This window comes from Acinonyx jubatus, chromosome B1, assembly GCF_027475565.1.
Source record: "Acinonyx jubatus isolate Ajub_Pintada_27869175 chromosome B1, VMU_Ajub_asm_v1.0, whole genome shotgun sequence".
In the NCBI taxonomy this organism is placed as follows: Eukaryota; Metazoa; Chordata; class Mammalia; order Carnivora; family Felidae; genus Acinonyx; species Acinonyx jubatus.
In genome coordinates, this window is record NC_069382.1 from 30,276,222 (window position 1) to 30,285,296 (window position 9,075).

The following is a 9,075-nucleotide window of genomic DNA, read 5'->3' on the forward strand; positions in this document are numbered from 1 at the left end:
GTTTCCGATTCTGTGTCTCCCTCTCTCTCTGCCCCTCCCCCGTTCATGCTCTGTCTCTCTCTGTCCCAAAAAGAAATAAAAACGTTGAAAAAAAAAATTAAAAAAAAAAAGAAAAAAAAATTTCCTGATTCTTGCAAGTTCCTTTTTTCTTTTTTCTCCGTGAGCCAAAGTGTTTTCTTAAAAAGGTACCTGAGTGATTTTCCCACCATGCTTCTCGGCCAGCCATCTTGCAACGTTCCAGGTGGCTGGCCCTTGAGAACTGACGTTGCTGTGTCTTTCTGCTTCAGGGTGCTGGGTGGTCACCGTCATCGCACTGCCCTGTCATTCAGCTCTGCTGGGGTTCCCTGCCAGCCTTCCTTCAGCTACTGTCCACTATCCTGGTCCCTTGCTTATTCCTGCAGCAGCCCCAGGTCCCCTTGGTCCCGCCGTCCCCAGCCCCTTCACTTGCTGTCTATGATCTCCCTCCAGGTGTCCCTCCAGGTGTCCCTCCAGGAGAGCAGCTGTCTCCTAAAGGGGGCGGGGCCGGGTGCTGGTTGTGGCAGCAAGTAAACAAGATGTGCTCCCAGCTTGGCGTCTCCTCTTGGCCTCAGATGGTGTCCTTGCCATCCACGAGCAGGTCCCCCAAGCCCACCGTCTTGTCCCTCATCAGGATAGTGCAGTCCATGAACTGGCGCTCCAGGTGGCTCTCCACCCACTCAGCCAGCGCTAATTCTCGCCCGCAGTGTTCACACTTCAGCGGAGGGCCGGTGCACACGGGGACCTCGGTGTCCTGCATGTCGTCCACCTCCGGACGGCTTCCGAGGCTCCAGGGATCGGCTCCGCGTCTGGGGAAAAGCCTGGGACCTCATACACACTGGCCACTTTGTCCCCTAGGTCCAGCAGCAGGTCTCTGTACTGTTGTGGGTGAGGAACCCCAGGCGCTCGGCCAGCGCCTCGTCACCACCACCGCCCCCTCCCTGGGAACTGCCTGGGGAAGCCCTGCAGGAGGTCCGCTAGACATTGGCCCACAAGTGGCTCAAGTCCAACAGCACCTGCGAGAGCCAAGGGCCCTTGTTTTGTTTTGTTTTGTTTTTTAATAAACCATTTATCTATTTATTTATTTAAGAGTTTTATTATTTATTTTTATTATTTTTTGAAAATTTACGTCCAAATTAGCCTACAGCGAAGTAACGATTTCAGGAGTGGATTCCAGTGATTCATCCCCTAGGTATCACAGAGCCAAGGGCCTTTTTCATGCTTATCACCTGAGCTCTATTCTTGTTACTATCAATTTTACAACCTTTGTTTGCTTTTTTTTTTTTTTTTTTTGAATGCTTGTATGTTTGTATTTGAGAGAGAGAGAGAGAGAAAGAGAGAGCAGAATCAGGGGAAGGGCAGAGAGAGAGGGAGACACAGAATTTGAAGCAGGGTCCAGGCTCCCAGCTGTCAGCACAGAGCCCTACGCGGGCTCGAACTCATGAACTGTGAGATCATGACCTGAACCCAAGTCTGGCAATTGACTGACCCAGCTACCCAAGCGCCCTGCTGTGCTTGCTTTTTATTTGCGTTTGCTTATCTGTATCTTTTTACTTTTAATTTTTTTGCATCAGTTTGTTTTAGGTAAGTCTGCATGTATTTGAATTTAGTCCAGGCCCCATTTGATTTTTAATGAACTACTTTAACATCTTTAATTATTACTTAGCAGTCGTATTTCATCTTGTATCAGTCACTGTGTTCCATGGTTTTTAAAATATTTATGTTTTCTCACTGTTTCAAGTTTTGATTTTTTTATTTACTGGTTAAAAAAAATATTTCTTTAGTTTTGAGAGAGCTCATTGAGTGGGGGAGGGTCAGAGAATGGGAGGCAGACGATGGGAATTGGGCTCCACGCTGACAGTGGTGAGATTCATGTGGGACTAGAGCTCTTGAACAGTGAGATTATGACCTCAGCCCAAGTCCAAGGCTCAACCGACTGAGCCAGCCAGGTGCCCCTGACTGTTTTCATTTTTTTACAATGAAATACGATGTCTTATTTTTATCTTCTTCAGCATTTTGAAAATCATATCCTATTTTTATGTCCCTTGGTGACTAACTTTTTCAAAAACGTTCCTTCACTATTTTTTCTAATTACCAGAGTTAAAAAGACACATTTCAGACCCTTTCATTTGTGACACGTAATTTCATACACTTTGAAAATGTTCTCTCAAAAATCCCTACATACTGATATTTATTATTTATTCAGGCTACGCTATGTGCCCCAAGGGAGTCCAAGTGCCGACTACCTCAGCGAACGAGGCAGACCACAGGACCCACCCTCAGGGAGTTCACTCTGGCACAGCAAAGACAGGCAAGAAGAAAAATCAGTGTGTCCACACTGTAGAATATGATTTCAGGAAGTCATGGGTCTATATCATTGTTCTTATCTAATTATATTTTATTTTCACGGAAAATATTTTTGCATTGAATAATATAACCAGATTGACAATAATATTTGGGCTTCTTCCTATTCGAACTGGCTATTGCTCCTGATATGCAATAGTTTTCCCCATTGAGAGATCTCAATTTTACCAAATTGCAGGAAGTAAAGATACAAATCTAAGAGCTTCAGTGGGACGCCTGGGTGGCTCAGTCGGTTAAGCGTCCGACTTCAGCTCAGGTCGCGATCTCGCAGTCCGCGAGTTCGAGCCCTGCATCAGGCTCTGGGCTGATGGCTCAGAGCCTGGAGCCTGCTTCCGATTCTGTGTCTCCCTCTCTCTCTGCCCCTCCTCCGTTCATGCTGTGTCTCTCTCTGTCTCAAAAATAAACGTTAAAAAAAATTAAAAAAACAAATCTAAGAGCTTCAAAACTTTCTAAAAACAATTCTAAGAGTTGGTTTTTCTGGCTCTATTTTCTAAGTTCTTACATTACTGAAAATAATTATTTGGGACTTTCATTTATGAAAGAACTAATATTGCTATAAAATTTTTGGATCTACCTTTGTTCCTTAAAATCCTGTACAGTGAAAGACAATCTTGGGCAATTGTTTCATTGCCTCCTGAGATTTCATGTTATGTAAGGCGAAACTTGAGAAAGATTTTTGCCTGTTGTAAATCATCTACTCTATCTGCCTAGAAGCTTCCTTGTGTGTCTCTACAGATGGCTTCTTTCAGTGATTTTACAAATAAAGTATGGAGGCATTTATTTTGCCTGCCTTGTAGCACAACTCATGGAGTAGAAAAGAAAGCAGCTTACACCTGTAATGGCAGGGGGCTCAGAGCTTCAACTAAAGCTTCCACTAAAGCTCTGAGATTCAGACCACTAAAGACGTGCAGAATATGTACAATTTCTACATATGGGTTATTTTATTAAGGGAACATAGAAGTGTGCTATTAGCCTTAGACATTTTTGTCCCCAATTACCTTCTAATTTGTATGAAAGTTTCCCCATAGCTTGACAGTTGTCTGTGAACTTTGTTTTAGTAAGAGGGTACATTTTTGTCTTTTGTGTTTCCTCTTGAGTGATTTGTCGAAGAGTTTGGCAGATTCCCGGGTGGATGCTAATTAGGAGAAGAAATCCACAGTGTTTGTGATTAGTGACCCGTTTACATGTTCTTTTGAAAGAGAATAGTATTCAGTTTACAAACAATGTATAAGGTGTCAGAAACCATTTTTCAAAATGTATGAGAAATTTAATGTTTCAAACTTTTGAAGAATACTGTCTTGGTCAGAAAGCTATATTGCTCAGCCCTCTTCATTCAAGTGAGAGAAGCCAAATTCAAGCTAGTTGAGAGAAAAAGAGAGAAGAGAATTTACTGGCACATGTGATAAAACATCCCGAAGTAAAAGTAACTTCCAGCATGACTATCTCTAGCAGCTCAAAAAATGTGAACAACCCATCACACCAATGCAAAAATGTATTCTTTCCAGATTGTCCCAGAAAACTGTGTAGAATCGATGGGCTTATTTTGGGTTTTATGGCTACGCCACGGGAATAGTCATCCCATGAGAATGTTGACTGTCTAGGATTGTCCCTTTCCATCTTATAGGTACACACCATATTATCACGAAGGTTGATTTCATGTTCTAGAATTTTCAGAATATATTTTTAGTTGTTTTTTCCCCCCAGCTTTATTGAGATATAATTGACATATGACATTGTGTTAAGTATACAGTATACAACCTGTTTATTTGATATACTTGACAAACTCATTACCACCAAAGCATTATCCGACATCCGCATCACGTCACATAATTATCATTTCTTTTTTTGTGGTGAGAACACTTGAGACCAACTTTCTTAACAGCTTTCAAGGATATAATACAATATTTCCAACTATAATCACCACGTTATACATTAAATACACAGAACTTATTCATGTTCTAATTGGAGGTTTGTACTGTTTGACCAACATCTTCCCTTTCCCCCTACTCCGTAGTCCCTGCTGACCACCATTCAAGTGTTTATCTTGATGCGTATGGCTGTATGGCTTGTTTAGATTCCACATGCAAGTGCTATCATACCGTATTTGTCTTTTTTGACTTTGCTCTGTCTCATTTAGCCTAGAACCCGCAAGGTCCATCCATGTTCTCACAAATGTCAGTATGCCCTCCTATCTCATGTTCTGAATATTCTATTGTATCTACACACCACAACTTCTTTATGCACTTACCTGCTGACACACACTTAGGCTGTTTTCATCTATTGGCTATTGTGAATAATGCTGCAAAGAACATGGGAATCTAGATATCTTTTTAAGATCCTGTTTTCATTTCGTTCGGATATATACCCCAAAATGGGATTGCTGGGTCATATGGTAGCTCCATTTTAATCTAATCATCACCAAGACCCATGTCAAAATACTTTCCACCCGCTATGTTTTCTTCTAGGAGTTTTACAGTTTCAGGTCTTACAGCCAAGTCTTTAATCCATTTTGAGTTGATTTCTGTTCATGGTGTAAGATAGGTGTTCAGTTCCATTCTTTTGCCCGTGGCTCTCCAGTCGTATTCCAACACCATTTATTGAAGATGCTGTCCTTTTACCATTGTATATTCTTGGCTCCTTTGTTATAAATTAGTTGATGATAATGCTGGAGTTTATTTCCAGGTTGTCTATGCTGTTCCATTGATTTATATGTCAGTTTTATGCCAATACCATACAGTCTTGATTACTATAGCTTCGCAATATAATTTGAAATCAGGAAGTGTGATGCCTCCAGCTTTGTTCTTTCTTAAGGTTGCTTTGGCTATTCAGTCTTTTGCGGTTCTGTACAACTTTTAGGATTTTTTTTTCTATTTCTCTGAAAAAATACCATTGGAATTTTTATAGGGATTACATTCAATCTGTAGATCATTTGGGGTAGTATAGACATTTTAACAATATTAATTCTTCCAATCCGTGAGCATAAAACATCTTTCCGTTTGTTTGTGTCTCCTTCAAATTGTTTCATCAGTCTTGTAGTTTTCTGTGAACAGATCTTTCACCTTCTTGGTTAAATTTATTTCTAGGTATTTAATCCTTTTTGATGTAATTGTATGTTCCTCCTATGTGCGATTTGTTGGGAGTTTTTATAATGGAGAATGTTGAATTTTGTGAAATTCCTTTTCTGCATCTATTGAGATTATCAGATGATTTTTACCCTTCATTCTCTTAATGTTGTATATCACATTGCTTAGTTTATGGAATTTGAACCATTCTTGCATCCCTGGAATAAATTCCATTTGAATGTACTGTTGAACTCAGTTTACTAATATTTTGTTGAGAAATTTTACATCTGTGTATACCAGGGATATTGGTCTGTAATTTTCTTTTCTTGTGGTGCCCTTGCCTGGTTTGTTATGAGGGTAATGCTGGCCTTGTGAAATGAGTTTCCTCTTCTATGTTTGCAAGATTTTGAGAAGTAATTGTATTAATTCTTCTTTAAATTTTTGGTAGAATTCATCAGTGCTTCATTAGTTCATTAGTTCTAGACTATTTTTGTTGTCTCCACCTATTTGTACACTTTCCAGTTTTCTTCTTGTAACTTATTTTTGGTTTCATAGCATTTTGATTGGAAGGATGCTTGATGTTACTTCAGTCTTCTTAAATTTATGAGGATTTGTTTTGTGGCCTCACATGTGATCCATACTGAAGAATGTTCCGTGTGAGCTTGGAAAGAATGCGTATTATGCTGTTGTTGGTCGGAATGTTCTGTAAATGTCTGTTAGGTCCATCTGGTCTAATGTGTAGTTGAAGTCTGATGTTTCCTTATTGATTTCAGAATGCAGTTTCAGAGGTAACTCCCATGAGGCACCATTTCACACGTACTATGAAAACTATAGTCAAAAAGATGGACAATAACAAGAATTGCCAAAGATGTGGAGAAATTGGAACCCTCGTGCATTGCTGGTAAGACTGTAGAACAGTGCAGCTGCTATGGAAATACTTAAGCAGTGTTCCTATATGACTAAGTATTCCATTCCTAGGTATATATCCAAGAGAATTTAAAACTGATGTCTGCACAAAAACATGCACACACATGTTCATAGCTTCATTATTCACCACATCCAAAAGCTACAAAAAAACCTGAGTGTCCATCAGTGGATGAACAGGTAAATAAAATGAAAAATTATTCAGCCATGAAAAGAAGCGAAATACCAAAACATGCGACAGCATGGATGTACCATGAAAACATGATGGGAAGTGAAAGATGCCAGACACAAATGGTCTGATAGTGTATGATTCCATTCTTGGAATGTTCGGAATAAGCAAATCCATAGAGACAGAAGCTATATTAGCATTTCCTAGAGGCTGAGGAGAGGGAACAATAGTGAGTGGGTATAGGGTTTTTCCTGTGATGATGAAAACGTGTAGGAGTTAGTCCTGATGGCTTCACAACTTTGTGAATACACTAACGGCCACTGAAGTCTACACTTCTCAGGGGAGAATTTTGTACTATGGGAATTATGTTATCAATAGAAAAGAAATAATTCTTTTTTTTTTAATTTTTTTAACGTGTATTTATTTTTTTGAGACAGAGAGAGACAGAGCATGAACGGGGGAGGGTCAGAGAGAGAGGGAGACACAGAATCTGAAACAGGCTCCAGGCTCTGAGCTGTCGGCACAGAGCCCGACGCGGGGCTCAGACTCACGAACTGCGAGATCATGACCTGAGCCAAAGTCGGGTGCCCAACCGACTGAGCCACCCAGGCGTCCCAAGAAATAATTCTTTAAAAATATAAAGATGGATTCAGAATTGAGAATGTGTAGCCAGACATTTTAAATCAGCGCTTCCAAGAAATTATAACATTTCTGGGGAATTCTCTAGCCAGCTAAGAGATGTGGACTGCCTTCAGTCGCTCCAGAGCATAAAGTGCAAACTATCATAAAAAGAACTGTTCAAGGCCCTATTTGTTTTGTTTTGTTAATTAGTGCTGCCTTCCTGTATGGCCAGAATAATTTCATATTTGCAAGTTTTAAATATGATTGATGATAATCATTAATACACAGAAAGCTTCCAAATACTGCTGAATTAAGTGGCATTTAACACCTGGAAGATATTTTAGGTCAATTATGATCTACTAAACTACAAAATCAGCATGTTGCTCATGAAGGTTTCTCATAAAGCAGAGCATAATTCAAAAAGTCCATGTGAAAACAGGAAAAGTACATTTTATATATGTAAATAGTTTGCCCAAAAAGGACAAATTTAGGCAAATAGTCGAAAGTTCTTATTTTCAAATTACAATAAAGGAACTGTAAATAATTTACTATGTAACATTATTGACTTTTAAACCTATTTTACTTTATCTTTTAAACTTATTTATTTTGAGAGAGAGAAAGAAAGAGAGAGAACGTGCATGCAAGCCGGGGAGGGGCAGAGAGAGAGGGAGAGGACAAGAATCCCAAGCAGGCTCCACCCTGTAGGCACAGAGTCAGAAATGGGACTGCATCTCACAAACCGTGAGACCATCACCTGAGCTGAAATCAAGAGTCCAACACTTAACCAAATGAGCCAGCCAGGCGCCCCTAAAACTATTTTATTATAAAACAAACCACAAATACAGGAAGCTCTTCTGAACAAATACACAGCCTGATGAGTTTTTATGAGGCCTTTTTATAACTACCACCCAGGTGAAGACATGTGGCCTGATTCAATCACAATAACACTCTTACCCCAAGTAACTATTATACTCACCTTTGCAGAGATGACACAAATGTCCATTCTTAGAGATTGTAATTTAATCTTACTCACTTTTTTAAAAGTGTTCGGATTCCGTGTCAATTTCAGCCCACACATTTCTCCTCCTTCCCTTCCTTTTTCTTATCATTTATCTATTAAGGAATCGAGGACATTTGCCCAGCAGAATATTTCACACTCTCAATTCTACTTATTGTGGACTCATAGTGCAGTTCCTCTGTCTTCTTGAAAATTGGCAGCTGATCGCCAGACTTGAGCAGACTCCGTCAGGTTCAACTCCTTTGGCAAGACCGTGTGGAATGTTGTACTCTCACCAGGAGGTATCTGTCTGCTTATTTCTCTTTGTGGACTGAGCAGCTGTTGATACTCAATACCTGGATCCGTTCATTCATTAGTGGTTGCAAAACAATGATCTTTCAATTCATCATTTTTTTTTTCATTTATTAAATAAAACGCTTTTACAAAGAGATGCTTTCCCTCTTCTACAGTTTGTACTATCCAGGCAGACAGTTTCTACAGAGCCCGGACAAACGCTTGATTCTTCGCTCTGAATATTTGCTTGGTTTCTGCACAGTGGGGGTAGAGACAAATGACCTACTAGTTTTTAAAGTTTTAATATTCAAGAATAAAAATCTGAGCCCCTACTCTTATGAAAACAAAGAAGTAGAGATTTAATATTCTCGCGTATTTTTCACTTCTTACTGAAGTATAATATATTTAAAGAGTGTCCATATCATAAGATTGTAGATCAGTGGTTCTTCACAAACTGAACATACCATGTAATCAGCAACCAGATCGAAAACCAAGGCACTCTCACTACCCTAGAACAGCCCCTTCCAGTCACAACCATCTCTAAGGATAACCGCCCCCCACCTTCCTGATATCCAACAACTAATTGTTTCTGTTTTGTTTCTTAGATGAGTGGGATCATACAGTGTATG

General features: G+C 39.8%; 1 pseudogene; it reads right to left on the reverse strand.

Moving 5' to 3' along the window:
* Positions 1–440: 440 nt before the first annotated feature.
* On the reverse strand, positions 441–8,158 carry LOC106966572 (5'(3')-deoxyribonucleotidase, cytosolic type-like; annotated as a pseudogene).
* Between the last annotated feature and the right edge of the window lie 917 nt (positions 8,159–9,075).